The sequence below is a fragment of the Mauremys reevesii genome, linkage group 9 (assembly GCF_016161935.1).
Source record: "Mauremys reevesii isolate NIE-2019 linkage group 9, ASM1616193v1, whole genome shotgun sequence".
Classification (NCBI taxonomy): domain Eukaryota; kingdom Metazoa; phylum Chordata; order Testudines; family Geoemydidae; genus Mauremys; species Mauremys reevesii.
This window is the reverse complement of record NC_052631.1, coordinates 44,790,558-44,815,123: the sequence shown is the minus strand read 5'-3', so window position 1 is coordinate 44,815,123 and position 24,566 is coordinate 44,790,558. Positions and strand designations below refer to the sequence as shown.

At 43.2% G+C, this 24,566-nt stretch overlaps 1 protein-coding gene across 1 annotated transcript in view; it reads right to left on the bottom strand.

Annotated features, from left to right (window-relative positions):
* ARHGEF4 (Rho guanine nucleotide exchange factor 4) overlaps window positions 1-24,566 on the bottom strand; it is a 330,462-nt gene that overhangs the window by 141,763 nt on the left and 164,133 nt on the right.

The following is a 24,566-nucleotide window of genomic DNA, read 5'->3' as shown; positions in this document are numbered from 1 at the left end:
GCAGGACCAACAGCAATAGCTAAAAGCTATTGCACTATATATATGATATGATCAGGGTCAGGCTCCATCCCAGATCTGTGGTATGCACTGCAATATATTGTTTAAAAAAAGCCTGCTATTATACTTGTGTACATATGCACAAGAGTGGACCTTTCATGACACAGCAAAATTGATGCAGGTTTGATATGCCTGATGGGTACTTGGTCAGCAGGTTACATTGACCCCGACTGCATTCGTTATATGAATCCTGTTGTTCCAGAGCTGAACTCTTTATTTCCTTTTCTTCTTAAAGCCTTCTATGTATTGCTATTTCCAAATGCCAATGTGTGCCTTTCTGCAAGTGTCTCATCTGAGTCATGAACTTGGCCCATGCTCAGCTGAGGGCGTTCAGCATCCAACGTGGGAATGTTTTGTTGGCAAGCAGAATGACCATCAATAACCAAATACAAAACACCCCTCTACCCCCGTAGTTGCGACAGAACAGTCACTGGGTTACTCCTCTTTGCCTACATTTATATAAAGGCAGTCTTCAACAGGGAAGAGAGATTTGTAACACTAATTAAAAATTAACATGTGGAAAATGTTTCCATTATCAGGATGATAAACTCTTGCCCTGCTATCTCACTCCTACTCAGAAATACGTCTGTGCCTGCTGCTTTAAAACAAAAGCAGCCTTCACTTTAATATGTTTCCTTACTATGTCATGAGACACGTTTGTTATATTGTGTTGTTCTGCAATAAAGCCAGTGAATCCTTGGTTCCTGTCCATCCCAAGACTAGCCTATCTTAGATTTTGCTTGGGTGTCTAAAAAGGAATCCTCCCAGGAGAGTACATTCAAAATGGATTTAAACTAAAATATCGGGAGCCCATAAAAGTAAGTCAGAGCAAAGCCTCTATACAGTTGTGGGGGGAACAAGTTTAGACTTGATCAGAAGCACTTCTGAGTGCAGCAATTGTATGATGAGTCCAAGATTCATAATTAAAGACAATACAGTACAATAGATTAGAGAGATTCCCTGATTGCTAACGCAGTTCCCTTCCACTGTACCTTACTGCAAGGCCTTTGAACAATCTAAACCTGGTAGTCACTTTAATGGGCTATAGAGGAGGGAGGCCACATAACTGATTTTCTGCATCTCTTATTATCCCAAGCACCATCATTCAAGAGTGATGGAGACAAGAGCACTTCCCAATCCCTTTCTTGCATAAATGAGCTCTGCTACCCCACTTTTCACTCCAGCAAACACCTCTTACAAACCATGAACAGACAGCTTTCTTTGCAATGCGTTAAATCAGTGGCAATATTCCTATCATTATCATCATCATCATCATCCAGGGAATACACATGTTGTTACAAAACAGTCCTAGAATGCATAAACTGCAGCAGTTAACTTCTGTATCTTGCTCTGTCCCCAGATCTGTCTTTTCACTACTGACATCAGCAATAGCTTAATTTTATTCACTTCTTCATTTAAAACATTTTGAGCCATAGCAAAGTGAAATTGTTCTGAATCAGAAAAAACAGATGCAAAATAAATGTCTTGGTCATTCTCATATTCATTTCTAGAATAATGAATAAATCTAATGCACATTATGGCCTAATAGTCTGCATATTACTAGTTGAAAAACTGAAGCACTTTTTTTTTGTTACAGCAGCACAAAACACCCTATAACTTATGTGTGTAATGGTGCATATTTATGTGCATATCAGCATATTTCATGCAAATTCCAATATATGTGAATTACATTCATAAACATTGTAGATTAGGTACAGTACAAAATTTGCATATAACAGGCCAAATATTCTGTCAACATCAAAACAGACTTCCAAACTGTGCCCACAATTTGCGTGCCTCAACTTGCATCCAACCATTTGATTCAGAAACATGATTGCCGTGTGCGTGTGCAAGAACTGCAGATGCATTTTTAGAAGCCAATTTTCAAAACCGACCCTAATATTAATGCTCTCTAAAGGCGTTTAAACTCCTAGAATGCTGAGATTTTTCATGCTATCAGCTAAAAGAATGGTTATGAGGACATAGGTGTGCATGTGTGTATGTTTGCAGACTCTAAAGGGTTAAATTCAAATGTTCCAAAGAAATAAGAAAGAGACTGGTGTGGTGTTTGGATTTTAATGTTGATTCTCCTCCCTACCCTGGTTTGGAAATTATGAAACAAATGTGGCCATCTACAATTCTGCCAACAACTGTCAACCACCATGCTTGTGATGAGTGATCTTTCTCCATAGGAGAAATATGGGAAATACCTATTGGCAATATACGATTTTTAATGTTGAGCCAGTTAGAGAGAGAAACATCTCTTGTATACAGATTATGAAAAGGGCAAAAAATTATTTGGCTCAGATAACCAGCCAGAGTTTAGCTAAACCTCTTACTTTTGGAAAATGGTGCTGAAATTTTATGAGACCAGTCTCTCATTACAGGATATGTGAAAAACCAGTTTGCATAATTAAGGACTACACCTCCATCCAGAACTGAAATCAAACTTGTTTAGAAAGCTGAAAAAATGGGGATAACTTTTTCCCCTCTTCACTTTTTGTCTGGATAAATGGAAGGGCAGAAATACCTTGAGAAAGGCTGGTCTTATGCTATGTTCCATCCAAATGAAATAAGGAAGTAATGAAAATATCATGAAGAAGACTTTGTCTATGCAGGAGCTAAAGCCATGTACATTAAACAGTCAACCAGAGATTCTAAACTCAATTTAAACATAGTCTGCTCATGTCCACGCTTAGTTAACCTGAATTGCTGACTCAGCAAATATAATTTTAGGTCTAGTGTGTAGGGGCCCTACATTTGCTTTGGAGATTTCCTACCCAAACCTGCATATCGAAGAGGCTTAGATAAGCTTCTGGCAAGCACTGAAACTATTTTATGTTTAACGTTTGAACAGTTATGTACCATATAAAATGCTCCATAGATTAGGCAGAGGAAGGGCATTTACCACATAACAGATATTGAACTTGTGTGTGTGTGTGTGTCTGTGTGTATGCACACACGTGTGTGTAGTTTACAACAAGACACAAGTCAGTTCCTGTTACAATGTCAATTCCCAGCTTGAAATGTATTGGTAGATCAGAAACTCACTGGTACATGGAGCTGGCCCCTAGGAGCTCACATAAGGGTTCTTGAGAATATGGCACAGTTTGGAAAGAGTTCAATTACTCTGGGATAACAATTTAATAATGTTCCAGATTGCACCACATCATTAGCAGCACTATTAACCTGAGCTCCTATGGGCCATGCTCCAGGAGAGTTCCTGCTCTTGCCTCTGTGATTTCAGGGGACTGAAAACAACAACAACAAAAAAGTTTAACTTCAGTTTTGTGTTGAATGGCCCCTGCTATTTGGGGCATTCTGTACATAAACTTACCATTGCAGCTCACCACGGAACGACAGGTACACTCAGATGAATAAAATATTGTGTAACATCCCCTTAACCGTCAGCACCTGTAGACACACCGCTGAACAGTCGGCTCTAAACTAACACTATTCAAAGAGAGGCTTAGATGAGACAGGATGCCAACTATTGAGCCAGCAGCCTCCCCAGATGAGCATGAACCATCTGAGAGCCAGCTAAATTTCTCTAATTCTTAAAATGTGCGACTATCATTATTATATTTCAACTGGACTTAGGCGAAGATACAGAAGCGGAAACCCTAGCTATACATGGATTTACAGTATCAAGGAGTATTGGAGAGAGGGGCTAGCCTGCACCATGATACCAAAACACACCAAACTCACTTTGAGTGGCTTTTTCCAAGGTTCAGGTCACAAGCACATCACTCTATTCCTATCACACTGGCAGGAGCTTGTCTATTTCAGCCTCTCCTCTTATTTACAAAAAGAATGACTTACTTCCAACTTCCACAAGACCCAACAGCAAGGTATGTTAAATCACATAGAGCAAGCTCTGAAAGGTGTGGGCAGAGGACAGGAAAAGTAACACACACACAGGCACACAGAGGGACACATTAAGATGGCATCTAGTATGAATTCAAAATCCACCTCCTCCCAGCAAACCTAATCAGCTTTGAAATGCCCCCATCCCCTCCCCCACTCCTTTTGCCATCCATCCAAAATGGCCATCCTATCATATATGCCACTCTCTCCTTACCTCCTCATTCCAGCCTTCATAATCCAGCCCCACTTCATGTCCACCTGCAGTCGCCAGCAGCTCTCCCCATGTCTTCACCAAATCCCAGTTTCTCTGCCCCCTCTTCACGTCTCTGGGAGCTCTACCCATTCACATGGGTGTCTATTGCTCCCTTGGACAGGTGTCTAACTTCCCCCGTGATTTAATCGCACTGCCTGAAGCTCATGAGGCTGCTAGAACAGCAGGATGGAAGGGACAGCAGGAAGTCGGATGAGTTTCAAAGTTGCTACAGATGTTTTACCAGCTCCATTGCAGCAGTGCAAGGACTGCTCCACTTCCCCCACCTCTTGCTGGCACTCCCCCCGATTTGCAGGCCAGTCAGAGCCAAAGGGAAGTACCAGTATAACCCTGGAAGCATAACTCCTCCCTCTGCAACCACAGCCACTGCAAAGTGGGAATTCTTCCCAGCCCATCATCCCCAGTGCCTAACTGGGACATTCTGAAAAACAAGCATTTTCTCCTTTAAAAAAAGAAGGAAAATTCAATGCAATAGCCCCCATTAATGCATAGTTAAAACTACAAAAAGCCAAGGAATGCTTCACTTAAAGCTCCAAAAAATCAGCATTCACTCCAAAAATGAGCTCCATTGCATATACATGCAGAAATGTTCTGTTTTCTATTCTTGTTTTTATGGTTAAATATTTGACTAAATCACCATTTGTGTAGAAAAATATATCCAATGTGCAACACAGCCAAGTCAATTACATAGGTTTAGTATTATTGTGATAACATTAAATACAATTAACTCAGTTAGTGTTAATACACACGCCCTAAATATTTGACTAGGATTCCCAGTTGCAGTTCAGCATTGGCTAATGAACAGTACCACTATGTAATTATCTGAAATTATCTCCACATCAATTTTACCTAATGGCCAGCAAGTCAACACCCCTAGGCTGAAGTATCCCTGCAATTCTTCCCAAAAAGTTCAGGATCTGTTTACCTCCTGCCTAACTCATTTGATATAAACTGTGGCACCTAATGAAAATCCAAGTTAATTTGGCATGGCTTGTTTCTTTAAATCCTGGGTTTGGGCCACATTTTAAGCATGTCAGTTGATTGTTTAGAACACTAGTGGGAGCTACTTTGGCAGGTGGAGCAATGGAGGGGAAATATATAAAGAAATACATCTGGGGAGTTTGTGAGGATGGAGTTGATTAATCCAACTGAAATCTCCTAACTCACAGTGTGCCACATCAAGCGTAAAACAATGTCAACATGCACTAGTGTATTCTTTGAGGCACTGAATGTATTTTTATTTATTTTATTTTTTTGTCTCTTGAAACGTGCTGAAAGACTTTGAACTTTAAATCAATCTCCTGTTGTGCGACCTCTTCAACTGGAACCGACTACATGACCCTGGAGAAAAGGGGTCAATGAAATTATACACTGTAGTCCACAAACACAGCTGCAGACATCACTGCTCCAGGGAAGGGCCAAAGGAAAAAGAAAGATGCCTCAAAAGGAAATCTCTCAGACCAAACAAGAAATATGCAAACAGTTTGCTGCAGCTCTGCTAATGGGTCCCTAGTCAGCAACAGTAATGCAACAAATGGGAAGAGAAATGAATAGCTCAGCCCTCACTTACGCAGTTTTTTAGCGGTGAAACAATAACTCCCTGGTTCTTTTCCCCACCCCCAATTTTAAAGGACCATATTTCCAAGGAGGAGATATGTGGGTGTATTCAAAACTCCCACATGCACATACACAAACAAGTATATACCTATGGAAATCTGGACACAGATGCACAATTTGTCCAAGCAAATTGCAACACAGGCACAAAGGCAAAGAGGATTTATCATGAAACCATAGTGGCCTCCTTTAGTCAAAATATTGGTTTTCAGTGATCACCACTTTTCCATGCTCTTTCCGACCTTCAAGACATAGGACAAATGAATGGACAAGAAGCATTATTAACAAAGTGAAGGACTAAGCCAGCAACAAATGGACTAGAGAAGCCAAAAGACTTACCCGCAAAATTGAAACTGAAAATATCAGTAAGCAAATCCAAACTCTTCAGCTGGATAACAAAATTAAAATGAATGGGGTTGGAGAGGCATGCTAGTTTGGACAGAGAGCGTGCTGCAATACAAATTCTCAGCCAGGAAATCTGGGTTCTAGTTCCCACGATACCACTTAGTCATTTATGGCCAAGTGTTCACAAGTAGCTTTTCAAGATAGTTAAGTCCAAAGCAGACTGCAAAGAGTTAAAAAGAGATCTCACAAAATTGGGTGACTGGGCAACAAAATGGCAGATGAAATTCAATGTTGATAAATGCAAAGTAATGCACACTGGAAAACAATCTCAACTATACACACAAAATAATGAGATATAAATCAGCTGTCACTACTCAAGAAAAAGATCTTGGGGTCATTGTGAATAGTTGTCTGACAACATCTGCTCAGTGTGCAACAGCAGTCAAAAAAGCTAAATGTTAGGAACCACTAGGAAAGGGATATATAAAAAGATAGCAAATATCATAATGCCTTGATATAAATGCATGGTATGCCCACACCTTGAATACTGCGTGCAGTTCTGGTTGCCCCATCTCAAAAAAAGGTATATTAAAACTGGAAAAGGTATAGAGAAGGGCAACAAGAAGGAACTGGAGCGGTGTTGGTCCAACCTCCCCCTTATGCCCTCGGTTCGGAGCATGAGGACGGCAACTGTGCAGGTGCAGAGCAATGGACACAACTTGCCAGAAACCTCTGGTCTGAGGCACATGGAGTGCATGCGTTCCCAAGTGTGAAATACACATAAGGACCAGCACTCGAGGATGAATCAACCTTTACATATTTTAAGACAGGCACCCAAACAATGAATCATCCAACATTACAGGCTACTTTTGAAAATTTGGCTCTCAAGCTCTCAGTGCCACTGTTTCCCATTTATAAAGTAAAATAAGGACAGTAATACCCCACAGGTGTATTGTAAGGCTTAATTCATTAATGCTTTTAAAGCCCCTTAATATCTTTGAATGGAAAGATTGATAGAATTGCAAAGCATTCTTCCTCTATATTTAGAGAGGGAGGTTCTTCATGTAACACACTCAAAAGTGATTCAGACCAAAAATACCAGGGCCTGACAATAAAAAAAAGACTAGACTATATTTGAGCCTATGCAAGTCCAATGCTTTGCACAGCTTTTCCAGCTGACATTGGTTTGCACTTTTATGCTGTTACAGTGGGTCTCTTGCCTTTTAGATCTTTTTCTCGTTAGTCATTCCCCCTCCAATGGCAAATTTTTAAAAATCTATTCCCTTTAAAAACATCACACTTGATTATTGATCACACTAGAGGGAGATTTTTACCAAGACTAGATTTACCCCATTTGTAAAGTGGGAATACTGCTATTTATTCTCTCCACAGAGGAGATGTCAGTTCATGTTCCCTAAAGTCTTAGAATTCACCAAAAGTCTCTCACAAACTTCGATTGGCCCCCCTGAACTCCAGCTTATTAAAAGAAACAATTATTTATTTTAAATGTTAGCGACTGTGTATGGAACCCAACACAAGCACTTGGATTCCAGTTTTCCTGAAGATCCCGCAAAACTTTATCAGTTATCTCTGGCTGGATCCCATCTTGGTAACTCTCTCCAAAGTCTCAGACCAGCACCAAGCACAGCAGCGAGATCATTATGGAAAAAAGTCTACTGCATTTTGCAGTGGGATAGAAATATTGTTCCCCACCCAAAATTGTTGAGGCCGATTCTGGAAATGTGTAACCCCTCTATTAATTCCCTGTAGGCTGACTCATCTTCCAGCCTTCCATTTCTGCAACTCTGAAGCATCTGAACGTGCTTGGTGCACACACATACTTCCTATTCATTCTTCTGTTGTTCTCCCTAAGTGACGCAGCAGGATCTCCTCATGTACCGATTGAGATGACATGAAATCATGACAAAACTCTTGCCTTGAAGCTCAGCTTACAATCCAGACTCTAGCAGTCTCAGGCTTGGCCAGGTGCTTTTTAAAAATGAAATATTAAGATTTGCAGTAGATAACACTTTAAAGTATGTAACACACACACTTTCAATGCAAATCTTTGAGGTTTGTTTTTTTCTGCTGCTCCATAACAGCACATTGGTGTTGCTGGCCACACTAGCTTCAGCATTACCCCAGTGAGGAATAATGAGATGATAAAATCTGAGTAAAACAAATTATTTTAGGGAGAAGCATGGTCTACAGTTCTAATCCTAACTCCGACATGGACTCTTTCTGTGGCCTTAAACACATTTTGCAAATGGAAACAATGCTTATGCAAGGCATTTCCAGTAGACACAGAGATGTATTAATGGCACTGTACAAGGCATGGGTAAGACCTCATTTGGAATACTGTGTACAATTCTGGTCACCCATGTTCAAGAAAGATAAACTGAAACTGCAACAGGTGCAGAGGAGCTACTGGGATGAACAGGAGAATGGAGAGCCTATCTTATGAGGGGAGACTGGAAGAGCTTGGCTTGCTTAGTCTTGCAAAAAGAAGGCTGACATGGGATAGGACAGTTCTCTAGAAATACAGTAGGGGGGCAAATACCAGGGAGGATGAAGAACTATTTAAGCTAAAGGACAATGTTGGCTCAAGAACAAATGGATACAAACAAGCCATGAACAAATTCAGATGGAAATTAGAAGGTTTCTAACCATCAGAAGTGGTGAGGTTCTGGGACAATCTCCTAATAGGAGTTGAGGGGGCAAACAACTTCATACATTCTGAGAGAGAGATGGACAAATTTCTGAGTGCAACTATATGGCAGGTTTGCTTGTGATGGTGGGGACAGGGTTCAACAGCCTTGTGGTCACTTCTGTTCCTAAAGCTCATGCTTCAGGGTTTCAGCCATCCACCAGGAAGGGTCAGGAAGGAATCCCCTCCCAATATACTCTGTGAGGTTTTTTTTTTATCCCCTTCCTCTGAAGCAACAGAGATGGCCATGGCTGAAGTCAGAACTTTGGACGGGATGGGGTAGGGCTCTGAGGTGACACCAAGCTTTCTCTCTCTTGTAGGTACTTGGTGACATGCTCAGAGTCTAACTGATCGCTATATGTGGGGTCAGCAAGGAATTTCCCCCCAGGTCAGACTGGTAGTGACCTGGGGATGTTTTTGCCTTCCTCTGTAGCATGCGGATGCAGGTCACTTGCCACGATTCTCTGGCTGTATCTCACTTCATCATTTCCCTGCTATTGCAGGGCCTTGAGCTCTAGTGCACCTCAGTGCCTCTTGTCCATAAATGATCTGAACAGGGGGTAAACAGTGAGGTGGCAAAGTCTGCTGATGATTCAAATTTACTCAAGATAATTAAGACCAAAGCTGACTGCAAACTTACAAAGGGATCTGACAAAACTGGGTAACTGGGTGACTAAATGGCAAATGAAATCCAATGTTGATAGCTGCAAAATCATGCACATTTGAAATCATCATCCCAACTACACATACAAAATGATGGGTTCTCAATTAGCTCAAGAAAGAGATCTTGGAGTCATCATGGACAGTTGTCTGAAAAACATCTGCTCAATGTGCATCAAAAAAGATAACCAAATGTTAGGAACATTAGGAAAGGGATAGATAATAGGACAGAAAATATCATAATACCAGTATATAAATTCCTGGTACGCCCACACTTTGAATACCACATGCAGTTCTGGTCACCCCATCTAAAATAAATACACATATTAAAATTGGAAAAAATACAGAGAAGGGCAACAAAAATTATTAGAGTTTTGGAACAGCTTCTACATGAGGAGAGATGAAAAAGACGTGGACTGCTCATCTTAGAAAAGAGACAACTGAGGGTGGGATACGATAGAGGTCTATAAAATCATGAATGGTGTGGAGACAGTGAAAGTGTTATTTACCCTTTCACATAACACAAGAACCAGAGGTTACCCAATGAAATTAATAGGCAGCAGGTGTAAACCAAACATAAGGAAATACGCCTTCACACAATGCACAATCTGTGGAACTCATTGCCAGGTGATGTTGGGAAGGCCAAAACTATAACAGAGTTGAAAAAAGAATTAGATAAATTCACGGAGGATACATCCATCCATGGCTATTAGCCAAGATGATCATGGATGCAACCCCAAGCTCAGGTTTCCCCAAACTTCTGACTGCTCGAAGCTGAAACTGGATGACAGGGGTGGATCACTCGATAATTGCCCTGTTCTGTTCATTCCCTCTGAAGCATCTGGCATTCGCTACTGTTCGAAAACAGGATACCCAGCTAGATGTACCATTGGTCTGACCCGGTATGGCCATTCTTATGGTCTCTGCCTGTGGCACATAACAATCTAGTCACCTACAAGTCTCATTTACTTGGTCTCTCTTCCATTGTTAGGTTCAGTGTGTAGGTGCTTGGGAGTATTGATGGCCTGTGATATACAGGAGATCAGACTAGATGATCTAGTGGCCCCTTCTGGCCTTAAACTCTATGAATATGACTGATGGTAGCATTCTTGAGGAGCAGGGAGTCCTAGGTTTCAGTGAATTGCTTCTATTAAACTATTACATCAAGAACATAACGATGAAACTGGATTTGCTTCTCCCTCAGAATCCTCAAACTTTGACTCTGTGCCTCCCTCACCTCTGCACTTCCTGTTAGATGCATGTGGTGCCCACAAAATGGTCTGTGCCGCATGGATGTACCATACATGAATGTGTATACAGAACCCTCTGAAAATAAAAATAGAAGTATCATCCCAGTGCTAGGCACGATACACACCTGTTGATTTAATCTGATCAGTTCTGAGTGCTCTTCCCAAAAAGAAACCTGAGGGGGCAAACGCTCAAGGGCCTCAGACAGGGTAGTGCATGTGCAGCTGTGCTCTGTTCAGCGATAAAAAGATTGTATTGAAAAGCATGCCATTTACAGCAGAGCAACGCTTGTACAAGGCCCTTCATAAACTAACGGTATATGCAGCTAAGGATAGATACCACCATAGCTGAAATTTCTACTAGACACGCCTCTAGCTGGTAACACAGAGCAATACTGCCTGGAAAATGGCAGTCAGCTGACACGCTTGGAGACACTTGTCTGAATTAGCTTAAGGAAGAAACTAGTTTGCTGCAGCCCTGTTCAAAATCTCCCCAGCCTGCAAGACTCAGGCAACAAATGTGAGAAGAAACCAACAGCTGGGCGATCTCTGCTGCGGTCTCCCTGCTAAACTGTCAGCCAGGAATGATTGTCTTCTTCCCAGGCTCACAGCTCATGTGTCCAGACCCGAAACGCACATGGCAGCGACCGAACAACGAGAATTACATGTGCAGGCAGGAGTGAACATCCCTGAAAAATCCCGAGAACACAGAGAATCGAACCACGAGTCGAGAAAATAGACACACAACTTGTACAGTCAGCTCAAATGCTTTGCTTTCCCTATCCTCGGTCTGCTACAATGCAAACCCTGCTGTCCCTCTTCTATTGCACGGCACATCTGGGCATTTTCTCAAAGAGGAGATGCACTCCACACTGTTGTTTAAACAGAAAAATGCCAGCACTGGAGACTAGTTCTGTATATTTATAGTGCAAAGAGAAAGGCCATTCCGAAGGGAAAGGATAGCTTTGAGTTGGTGAGAGTCTAAGCAACGTTTCTGCAGCCTTTAAGAACTCATTTCTTGCTACCTGATCCAAGAAGTGTTTCAGGGTTCTCTGTCATTTCACTTACAACCAAGACCCCACACCGCCCATTTCCAACTTATGGAATTTCCCCAGAGGGTCTGATTTTGTTTCTCAAGGTCAATGCAATATCACGTCGCAAGAAAAGAGTTTCTCTTACCTGTAGCTGAATGGAGACTCTCCAGACTCCAGTATCTTGACAGTACGCCTCTCATCCCACCACCACCGCACACTATCCCGCTGCTGTCCGAATCTGAACCCGGAGAGAGCCCAGAGCTTCCACTGCTACTGCAATTTTCTCCACTGTGTGCCCCACTGGACTCGCTGGGGCATTGCTGGGTCCTCATGCAGACAGGTAAAAGTGAGAGCCAAGGGCTCTGCTGGGCTGGAGGAGGAAAGAGGCTGAGCACTCTGTGGCTGCACTCAAGGCAGTGGTACCTGGTACTGCTGTCTAAGGGCTGAGCTGCATTCCTAGCCCCTTCCCCGCTAGTGCTAGTCGGCTGCACGATGCAACCTGACATCATAGGGGTCCACTAAGGAGGCTCCCTCTGTGGCAGCTGAAAAGCTCTCAGCTGCAGTTTCCAGAAGCAGGTTTGTATTAAAGCTGGTCTTGATGCATTAAAAAACCCAGGACAGGATAGAGATCTTCATTTCCAGTCCCACAGAACTGTCAGATTAAACCGTAAATGGGGACAGCAGAATTCATGCATTTTTAAAAGGCCCAAGCGAGAAAGACCTTGTGCTATCTGCTTCCCCCGAGAACACTCAGAAAGGACTTAACATGCAAACTAATCATGGTCAGTACTGGAGGCTGCTGCTGCTGCTATTGCTATTAAAAACTAGTTTAAGTACTTAGAACAAGAATTGAAAATGAAAAATAAATTCTCAAAGCTGGAACAGCAAATTGTGATTCAGTGAGGCTGCTGCTGTGAGCATGTGAACTTTGAATAATATCATTTATCTCATCCACTCCCATACTATATAAACCGGGATGGTCTCTCTGTTCAGTTATGTGACTGCTTGCAGAAGACCCAAGTTAAATGGAATGATTGACGCTCTTTTTTTTAGTTAATTAAAATATGCTCATTAGCTTCCAAGTGCCAGAGTACGTCGATAGCATGGAAAAAAGAGGTGATCTGCAGGGATGCCGTTTTCCTGGAAGATGGAGCAACAACTGTTCTGTCCCCAAGAGCTTTGAAGCATGGCACAGGTTCCAGTGCAAAGGGACACTTCCAGATGAGCCTCTCTTTGCCACACCCATCAAAAATCCTGCCTTGAGACGGCAGTTTTGTCAAACACTTATAAAAATAAGCTAGCAGTGAGCACGTGGTTTGCACTGTAGCAGAGATTGTGCAAAACTGCTCACCCCGGTGAGAAATGAGGATTTCACATTTTTTGTTTATATAAAAGGAAGGGAACTCACAGTTAGCAAAGCTGGCACCCTTATGGTGTATCACGAGTATTTTTATGGGGCCAGTCAGCCCATGAGAGTTGTGCTGAGGGGACCGAAATTCTCAAGCCTATGAGTCAAAGGAAGGTACATTATTGCAGACAGACAACCTGACTATCCCATTACTTCCATTATTTCACATCAGTGGAACCAGGGGCAGCTCTAGGTATTTTGCCACCCCAAGCACAGCAGGCAGGCTGCCTTTGGCGGCTTGCCTGCGGGAGGTCCCCGGTCCCGCGGATTTGGCGACACGCCTGCGGAAGGTCCGCCAAAGCCGCGGGACCAGTGGACCCTCCACAGGCAAGCCGCCGAAGGCAACCTGCCTGCCGCCCTTGCGGCGACCGGCAGAGTGTCCGCCGCGGCTTGCCGCCTCAGGCACGTGCTTTGTGTGCTGGTGCCTGGAGCCGCCCTTGAGTAGAACCTGATCAACTTCAGTGAAGTTATTCCTAGTTTACACGGGTGTAAGACCAGAATCAGGCCCACAGTCTGCTGCCCCCTTCCTCTACCCACAAGATTCCAGGCACTAGTGGCAGCTGAAGGAGGCTCCGGCACTATAGCTCCTGCACTGAGTGGAGTTACTCCAGATTTACACCACTGTAACTTGAGATCTTGTCCTCAGCTCTGTATTGCCAGTGATAGTAAGATATTTCTGGTGGGAATGTTCAGGGAAATTGCCTGTTAGTTTAATACTTCCCACTTCCCATAACACTCAGAGAGATGGAGGCACATCTCTCTCGTACATAGAGCTTTGTGGCTGACATTAGTAATAGACATATCAGTCACCCTGGGTGGAGCTCTGAAGTGGCAAGGGCCCCTGTAGTAAAACAAAAGAGACAAGCCTTCAACCAGATGTGTCAGCTGAGACATTAATGTGGATAAATGTAAAGAAATGCACATTGGAAAAAATAACCCCAACTATACATTCAATATAATGGGGGTTAATTTAGCTACAATGAATCAGGAAAAAGATCTTGGAGTCATCATGGATAGTTCTCTGAAGACGTCCACGCAGTGTGCAGAGGCAGTCAAAAAAGCAAACAGGATGTTAGGAATCATTAAAAAGGGGATAGAGAATAAGATGGAGAATATATTATTGCCCTCATATAAATCCATGGTACGCCCACATCTCGAATACTGTGTACAGATGTGGTCTCCTCATCTCAAAGAAGATATACTGGCACCAGAAAAGGTTCAGAGAAGGGCAACTAAAATGATTAGGGGTTTGGAACGGGTCCCATATGAGGAGAGATTAAAGAGGCTAGGACTTTTCAGCTTGGAAAAGAGAAGACTAAGGGGGGATATGATAGAGGTATATAAAATCATGAGTGATGTGGAGAAAGTAGATAAGGAAAAATTATTTACTTATTCCCATAATACAAGAACTAGGGGCCACCAAATGAAATTAATGGGCAGCAGGTTTAAAACAAATAAAAGAAGTTCTTCTTCACACAGCGCACAGTCAACTTGTGGAATCCTTTCCTGAGGAGGTTGTGAAGGCTAGGACTATAACAGTGTTTAAAAGAGAACTGGATAAATTCATGGAGGTTAAGTCCATTAATGGCTATTAGCCAGGATGGGTAAGGAATGGTGTCCCTAGCCTCTGTTCATCAGAGGATGGAGATGGATGGCAGGAGAGAGATCACTTGATCATTACCTGTTAGGTTCACTCCCTCTGGGGCACTTGGCATTGGCCACTGTCGGTAGACAGGATACTGGGCTAGAAGGACCTTTGGTCTGACCCAGTATGGCCGTTCTTATGTTCTATGACAGCCACCCCATGCTTCCATTAGTAGGGGAGACTGAAATGTCTTTAAAAGTGCCCTTTTTCAGGAGTTTTATTAGACTAGGATGAAATCTGAGGATTTGGTTCAGCAAACCTTAAACAAAGTTTTCTAACTGTTCACATGTAATCCCTGCCGAGGACAGACATTTTAAAAAGAGGTGTTGTCTAGTGGTTTGAAAATAGGTGTTGGGTCCAGGAATCCCCAAGTTCAAAATCCCACCCCTGATACTGCCTGTCTTCCTGGCCTTGGATGAGTCACTTCACCTTTGTTTCCCTACCTGAGAAATGGGGATAATGTTTACCCACCTCACCGGGGTTATGAGAATTAGTTACTCTTTATAACAGGCCGTGAAGAGGAAAACAACTCTATAGTGTGATTATTTTTGTGCTTTCCCCTTTGGTGTTCCTCCCAGGATCCTGGTCCAGCATGCAACAGGCTGTGTGTAAAACCTGGGATGGTTCTCTAGAGGAAGACTTTTCTTTGGTTGCTCCAAAGGCCCAGTCAAGAATTTGGTCATTTCATCCTTCTTTCTCAGAAAAGACATCTGTCATAATGATGGTCTATGCAGCTATATAATCTGTTTTTTTCTGAGGAGTCTGTGAGCTGCCATTTTGTGCCTCTGTTCAGATGCAGAATGTTACAGTGTGAACATAGTGTTCTCTCATAAGACTTTATGTTTGTTCTCCATTCATTGTTCTCCTTCATCCAACATAAGATACATGGACTAATATACACACATTTTGGCCTTTGTGTATGAAAAAGCAAAATGATGGTGAGGGTCTCAGAAAGTGATAAAGGAAAGTCAGAACAATGGATTTATGAATAAAGCTGATCTGGGTTCTGATTAGCTGAAGCGCACAACAGATCGTCTCTAAGCCAGTCAAAATCCAGGAAGCCACTATTATTGAGATTCCTAAATACAGATCTAGGACCCTAACTTTAGGTACCAGAGTTTGAAATTTTTGGCTTTAATAATTCTATCAAAGGGAAATAAAGATGTTATCCCACAATCATTTTCTCCTGTTTTGACATAGAAATCACTTTGGGTTTGCCTCAGTAGTGGGGCAGGAGAATATTTTCCTGGGATAGAGTTCTAGTCCACAGATGCTTTCTCAAATGGAAAACCCTTTGTATTCCATCACTTCTGGTTATGACAAAGCACTTAATGTCCAGCCATTCAGACATCTCGTCCTTGAACTGTCCAATTCGTCTTTATAATAAGCAGCAATAATAATGTTCCATTTCCATTGGAGATGAGGGAGTTCCATTACATTATATTTTAAATACAGAAAAATGAAAGACATCTGTGGTTTCATCATATCTGAATACATGCACCCCACTGTGCCTCTCAATATAGAAATGTCCCTGCATTCTCAAATTGACTGAAATAGAACTACTCCTCTTTGCTGTCCAGTCAAATCTAACCAAAATTGCTCACATTATAACACACACAACTAAAAGAAGCATTGATTGATGGGGACATATAACAAGAGCAAATATCGACAGTGGGGTTACACACACTAAGTATAGCTAGAGTACATCAGAGAGGCAGTGTGGTCTAGTGGCTAGGACACTAGATGGGGAATCAGGAGACCTAGATTATACTCCCATCTCTGCCATTGATCTGCTGTAAATCATTCTCTCTGTGCTCCTTTGTTTACCCTCCCACCCTTTGCTTGTCTTTTCTATGTAACCTGTAAGCTGCTTGGGACTCTTACTATGCGTTTGTACAACCCCTACCGCAATTGGTCCCTAATCTCAGGTGGAACCTGTAGGTGCTATTGTAATAGTAATAATAAAATAGTGACCTCATGGTGTCACTGGATAGGCACATTTTAATACAATTCAAGGAATATATAAATACTATAAAGCATGGCTGCAGAAATCCCACTCAGGAACCCCATCCCACCTTGGAGAGATGCCATCTACTAACAAATTTCGGGCAGCAACTTTTCCTTTGGACTGGTTTTCTTCTGATGGCTTTGGGGGAGCATGGAGATGGGTTAGAGTATTATCTGTATTGTAGCAGGGCCTATGAACTCCAGTCACAGCTGAGGGCCCTGTTGTGCTAGATGCTGTACCACACGTAACAAGGCGGCAATCTTTGTCCAGGAGACCTTAATCAAATATTCGCTGTGTTCACCTGTTCTAGTCTTTTGTGTCTGAAGATGGCTGATTTGGGGGAGGGAGGTAAGTGGATTGTCTACACAGCGGTTTATAGTTTTCTAGGATTTTCTTTCACTTTTCCAATTAAAAAATGGATAAGAAAGGTTTTGTGGATATATAAAAACGTTTTTCCCTAGGTAGAGAGTGCACACATTCCTATTTAAATGCTCTCTAATACACAAGTACGCAGTAATGTTTCACACTGGGAACCAGCTAGCACAGCTTAAAATATATGATACATGTGGCAATCTTTGAGAGAGTACACATTGCCAGAGCAAACACTGGTGGTTAAGATTAGAAGCAGTATGTCAATCTTAAATCCATTTAATCTTTCTATGATTTATAGACAGAGTGCAAAATAAAGATGACATTGCAATTAGCTTCCAACCTTGTAAACTCTATAATACCCTCTCCATGGTAAAAAAGAGAAGGAATTGACATTTCAAGCTACAGCACTAGCTTTTAAGGTGTGCAAGTGAGAACACACACACACACACACGTGCGCCCCCCCACACACACTTTTTTTGTTCTATAATGTCAGCTTAATAACCACTTGCCTTTCAAGAAGAAAAAGCGCAAAAAACTATGTGAGTAAAACAGCCTGTCTTGTTATTTAGCCAAACTACAAGACTGCTAAATATTTATAAGATATAATGAAGGCCTTTTATTAAGCTATTGTTTCCCCCCTTGAATAGATTTCTCCAGCAGTTGTCAAACATCTTCACATTAACTGTTGCCCAGTGTGAGCGTAACAGCCTATCCATCGCTGGGAAAACAGGATGAAAGTCAGTCATAGGATGCTGAGTAAACAAACAGTCTCTCTGCTGAAAAAACATTTTCCTGTACCCAAGCAGGTCATTTTACTAAGCGAATCCCTAACTCTGCTTACATTGACACTGCTCTCTGTGTGTCTATTTAATGCAGACGTAAAAACTCACTATACATGGGGCTTATACGAAAATAAAAATTGGCCAGGTTTGTGCCATGGCCAGAGCAATGTCAGGTAGTTCTCTCACCACTGGTAAGAAGGGAGCAAGCTCAGGGCTCATGCCAGCATCAGTACTGATGCTTCCGTGCACTCTGGTGCGCAGCTGCAGTGTACCCAGAGGCATCATTCTTTAGTTCATCTCTTGGGTAGTCGGAGGAATAAGAAGGTCTCATCTGGTTCACTAAGAGTGATCCTATCCCCCTAAATCAGGTTTACACTTCAACCCTGAACAGTTTGAATTTGGGAGGAAATTTTCCCAGTGTGACAGGCCCTTATCAAACAGAGTAGATGATATCCTTGCTGTTTTGGCCAGCTGAAATAGGTTTTCATATTGACGGCTGCGTGTCAGCTGTTCCTGAGAACATGAGGGATATTCCATTTGCCTAGAGAGGCAAGGCAACACCAGCCACTGTGCTAACATGTTACTTCAGAAAGTCCTTCGAGAAACCATTCCTCAGGTAGGAACTCTCCAGCTGCCATTATGTTTTGTTTTGTTCACACTGAGTTCCAACACTTGGTTCTAGACACAGCCCTGTTTTATTATTCACAGCAAGTGTGGCATAAGATGCATCCTTTTATAAAACATTTACTTCGGTTTCAATGGTGGCCTTTTGATATGACGTTCCTCCTCTCTACATTCACCCATGAGGAGAGAGCAAACTCTGTTGATTTTGGTTCACCTGGACTACATCATCCAAATGTTTCATGACAGTCTGACAGTGGAACAACCCTAACAGGTTTCCTTGAACCAAAACCATCAGGACAGCCATCTCCTGAGGATCCTCCTAACACTCTTATCCATCCATTCTTCAAACCATGGCCCCCCAAAATCCCACTATTCCTCTCTTCTAGGAGGTCAGTGACCAGCCCTCCCTCTCTTCTTTGTACTGGGCCCAGTAGCCCCTCTTTGGGACCTTCAGAGGGTGCTAAGTAGCTGCTTCTTCACATTTTCTAGAAATCAGGTTTGGGCTGCTCTCTCCAATCCACCAGAGTCTTGATGAGAGGAGAAGCAGAAAATGGTGTTTCCTGTCCTCCCTTGTACTCACACATTGGAGTGGGAGACAGAAAGCTACTTTTGGAAACTGCTAGCATCATAGGCTCCCATAATCCCCAGTGTGCAGATCTTAGAGAATGTGTTAAGTCTTATGCAATGTCAATACTCCTGTGGTGAGCCTGGTAGCCAGCTGTAATGGTAGAGGAAATGTTTCCTTTCATCTCTCACCCTATAATGGAAAGAGGCAGGTATTTTCCTGGACCACCCCAAAGATTCCAGCAGTTTGTGTGTGCACAGTGGGCTATTCCAGGATGCCGCCCCAGAAACCAAATGATGGAGGACAATTCACATAACACCCCCTGAAAGTCTGGGAGAGAGTACTCAGCCTCAGAAAAGGGAGATGCTGGCAAGGCGAGAGGCAACTGGCCCATCTGAAGAGAGCAACAATAACGCTGCGGTTCGGTCCTGGTGCTTTGAAGGAAGGAGGGAGAGATGGGCCAGCTGAAAGGGAGGTGAATGTACTTTTCAACTAATCTCATCCCAGGTCTGCAAACTGTTTGTGGATCTAGGATGTTTGCAACTAGGATCAGAACCTGAATTTTGCTCCCTGTCTCCAGACAAGTTGATCTTGTCCTCTGAGGCAGCGTACTGAGACACAGTTTCTCAGGGATATAAGGCCCAAAACATAAAGGATTCATCGATCAAAGTCAATACCTGGAATTGCAGCAGGTAATGGGTAAGAAGCCAGCAGAGCCTCTGGAGAAGAGTCGTGATCTATGCCCTATGGTCGACTTTGCTAAGCAGGTGGACATCTGTGTACTATTCACCAAAGCTCCCAATTTGTTTTTTTTAAATGTACCATCACCTATGGTCTAGTTCAGTCACAACGGCATGGGTAACTGTTGCCAGGCATCAACTGGAGAGGAAAGGTCATAACCATCTAACTAAACACTAATGGCAAAAGCACTTAGTGTAGCAATCAATGCCACCTTAGATTCCCAGAACAGCCAGGGAGTCAGGAGTTCCCCTGCAGATTGCAAATCTCCTTGACAAACCATGGTCCTATCTCCCCCAATAACCTTTGCAGAGCACAACCGCGTACCTGTATCACCCTACACTTGTCTGGACTAAGGCTCAACAAACACATTTTCATTCAGACTCCACCGCACATAGGGAAAACAATACACAAGCAACAATTTTTTAGTAAAAAGTAGTTAGAGCTGCATCTCCTCCACCTACTAGTGTCTCATAAGTGTCCCTACTGGCCTCATTGAACAAAGGGGTGTGCAGTGGGGCAGCTGCCCCACTCCTGAGGAACAGGGGTTAAAAGCAGCCCTGGGGAGGACTGTGGCTGGGAGAAAGCAGTTCCTAGGCTGATTGCAGAAATAGCCACAGCTGTGGCTGGGGGAAGGCCAAGAGAGCTGGGGAGCTCGGGCCTGGAAACCCTCAAGTTAGGTACGGGGACTGCAGGGGGCAGCCCATGGGTAGGCAGAGGCAACAGGTCCAAACCCCTCTTGCCTATGATGAGTGGCTTTTACGCTGCAGTCTGCCCCAGCGAGTGGGGGCTAGATGGTGATTGGCAGTAGCCCACAACTGAGGCAAGGTGGGGATAGAGGGTTGGGGGTTCCCTGGGTGGGGACACCCTGAGACTGTGGGGGTATTGCCAGGGGGCAGCACCCCAAAGACAAGGGGCACTGGGTCCTGGGAGGGACATGGGGGCCAGCGGCAGTGGAACACCAGCCTGCAGAGGATGCGCCGGAGCTGGAAAAAGAGCTAATTCCCAGGACACCAGCAGGAGGCACTGCAGGGGTGAGTCCCGCCCTGTTACAGGGTGACAGATTGGAACTTTGCAGAACCTTACAAGAAACCACCCTTGGAACATGCAATTAACTGTCCGACCCCAACCTCTGGAGTCTCTAAGAGGAAAGACTCAAACTACTGCATCTTGATTATCTCAGACATGAATGCAAGGATCTAAACTGTTAGAAGACCATGCACAGCATCCTCTTGTCCTAGTACAAGGGACAGAAGCATGGATGAAGATCACACAATTTTTCCTGCATTAATCATGCATCCCCAACGAATGCCATGCATCATGGCCATCATCCTGCCATACAAGGAGGACTGGAGGGAAGTCTAGGAAATTTCCAAACTCACAGAAGCCTCTTTAGTGCCCCCTGCCCAATCTGATGCAAGGAGCAGATTCTGGAAGTGGGGTTTTTACCAAACTCCATCACCTGGTCACACACAACACAACTGCAGGAGGCCTCCATTTTCCTTGCATCAGTGTATACAGTGGCTTTCCATTAATTAAATGATTATTAATACAGAAGCTATTTAAACTTTAAAGTCAAGAATAAATATTAAATGATTTAAAAAAGATCTGGTAAACAGTCATATTCAATTTTGTTATAAATAACCCACAGCTCTGTCCAGGGCAGCAATTATAAAAACAAAGCTGTGTAAGAAATGAAATGTACATATTTTTATACTGCAGCTGCATCCAAGATGTTTTTGATCATAAGATTCACCGGTGAGCCTGGAGCATTGCCCACTCAAATGGCTTAGTTTTCTTACTGGCTTCAGAGAAACGTCCTACCAGGATGAAAATGGGCAAGCAGACACAAACATACACTAGAGTGACCAGATGTCCCGATTTTATAGGGACAGTCCCGATTTTGGGGTCTTTTTCTTATATAGGCTCCTATTACCCCCACCCCATCCCGATTTTTCACATTTGCTGTCTGGACGGACGGACACACACACACACCCCTTTTACATGAAGCCCTAGTAGTAGTTGATCACTGAGATGGCAGTGCTAGGAAAAGCGTCTTACCCTCTCCAGAGGATTTTGTTAATATGAAAAGGTTTTGTGGCATTTCATTCCAGTTTGCTGCAGCTTCAGGTAGAATTCCTGAGGTTCATGTGTAGGTCATAACATTAAACGTTCACTTGTATTCACTGCTGATCTCAGAATATTCTGTGCCTCCCAGAAGATGCAACTTTAATGGTCCCTTTTGCTGGGGAAGTGTTTTCTAAAAACCCAGGGCACCACCTATTGGTCAGTCCAAATTCACTTTTCTTTTCTTTTTTTTAAGTAAAAAGTTTCAACTATTTCCATATAAATAACCCCCACTGGGGGCTACTATGAATTTCAAGTTCTCTGAGCCAGCTGCACTCAGAACATTAGTATTATTTATTTCTATTGTGGCAGTGCCTAAAGGATCCCAAATAGGGATTAGGGCTTTATTTGACTAGGCAAAACACAGACAAGCTCCAGAATCCTCACAATCAGAGCCTAAGATTTAAACAATATGCAACTGGTGAATAAACTAACACTCAGGATGGAGGCAAGACAAGGTAACAGAGATATAGTGATGTCAGTAGTCACAGGTGGCTCCTGTGATCTATAGACATCTCAGCAAAGGTAGGGATTTGAAACAGGCTAAGGCAGCAGCTTTGTGAATTGTATTGGGGAGTTTTCCCCCCTACTGCCACTTAGGCTTGGGAAGATCACAAAGGTGCTTGTGGGAATAGCACACAGACTGGCAATAAACGCCATCATTGTTGGCAGAGCAAAGGAGGGAAGGGGTGACATTGCGATAAGAAATAGTTTGTTTTCTGGTCTCTAGGGCTAATCCGTAGCCTCTGTGTTTGAATTTTATTAACCGCCATAAAGCAAACAGTTTTTAAACCAGCTGTTCATAATACTCTGCTTAAGTAGATGATTTGTGCAGATGTCCGTCATCCTGATAAGGATTATGTTGTGTATTTGGTTGTCATGGTTTTGGTTGCTATGGCAACTGAGTTAGATTATTATGGGTTAGCTCAACCGGTTTCAACCGGCGGAGTGAGCTCTCTGTGTCTGTAAATAAAATGGAGGTTTTGGTTAGCTGCCTGCTCTCTGGCCTCAAGTGATTGCTTCCTACACCGGCTGCCCCAAGGATTTAACACTGGCGACGAGGATGGGATCCTGGTGCTGCTCCAGTAACAGAAGGAAGTAGAAGTCAAGGTAAAGAACAAACAAACAAAAAAAGCTGCTTGTTTGCACTGACTGTGAAAGTGAAACTAAAAATCATGGCTACTCTGACCAGGCCCCTGGAGCCTTTTGATGAGAATACAGAGCAGTGGCATGTGTATACTGAGCGTTTTGAGCTTTTTGGTATTGCAAATGACATTACAGAAGCGAAGAAGGGGCCAATATTCTTAACTGTTGTAGGGGCTAAAACCTACTCTCTGCTACGCAGCTTACTGCACCCTGTTAAGCCTGAGACTAAATCTTACAGTGACATTGTGGAAATCCTGGGGTCTCATTTCTCCCCAAAACCACTGGTAATTGCTGAAAGATATAGGTTCCACAAAAGAGACCAAAAGGAAGATGAAACAGTTGTACAATTTGTAGCCATTTTAAAAAAGCTAGCAGAACACTGTGAATTTAAAGAGATGTTAAATGATGCCCTGCGTGACAGGTTAGTGTGTGGCCTCTGCAGTGAAGCTATACGGAAGCGCCTACTGACAGAGGCTCAGCTGACATTACAGAAGGCTGTTGATATTGCTGTCTCCATGGAACTGGCTACAAGGGAGGCACAATACATCGGTGCCTAGGGTGCAAAAAGTGTCACAAGAACTGACGCACAAAACGGTGCAGAGTCAAGAATGTTACCGCTGTGGTAAGCTGGGTCACCAGGCATCAGAATGCTGGTGTAAGGACCTGGTGTGTCGACACTGTGGCAAAAAGGAACACATTGAGTATGCCTGTAAACAAAAGAAAAAGAGGCCTGTGGTCTGGCCGACAAAAAGAGGAACCTTGCATACCCTAGAGCAGACCCAGGATGATCAAGGTGACACCTCCTCACAAGAGGAAGTGCCACTGCATGTTTTGTCTTTGGCAGCGGGCTCACATGAATACTGGGTAACCCCTTTATTGGAGGGCAAACCTATACGCATGGAACTAGACACCGGTGCAGCTGTCTCGCTGGTCTCCGAGACTGTGTATAAGGAAAAGCTACAGCATCTTCCGCTTAAGGCAACAAAAACTGTTCTGAAGACGTATACAGGTGAAGCTGTGCCCATGTTGGGCACTATTGATGTTAAGGTGGAGCTCAATGGACAGGCAGCTAAATTGCCACTGTTTGTGGTGAGAGGTGACTACCCAGCCTTAATGGGTAGGTCTTGGCTTGGGAAGATTCAACTGAACTGGGCAGAAGTGCACCGGATGACTAAAGAAGAAACCAGTCTAACCCCTATTCTAAGGAAACATGCTGCTGTTTTTGGAGATGATTTGGGAAATATGAAGGGAATCACTGTGACATTGAACATTAAACCTGACAGTCCACCAAAATATCTGAAAGCCCGAACTGTGCCATATGCCATCAGGCCAAAAGTTGAAGCAGACCT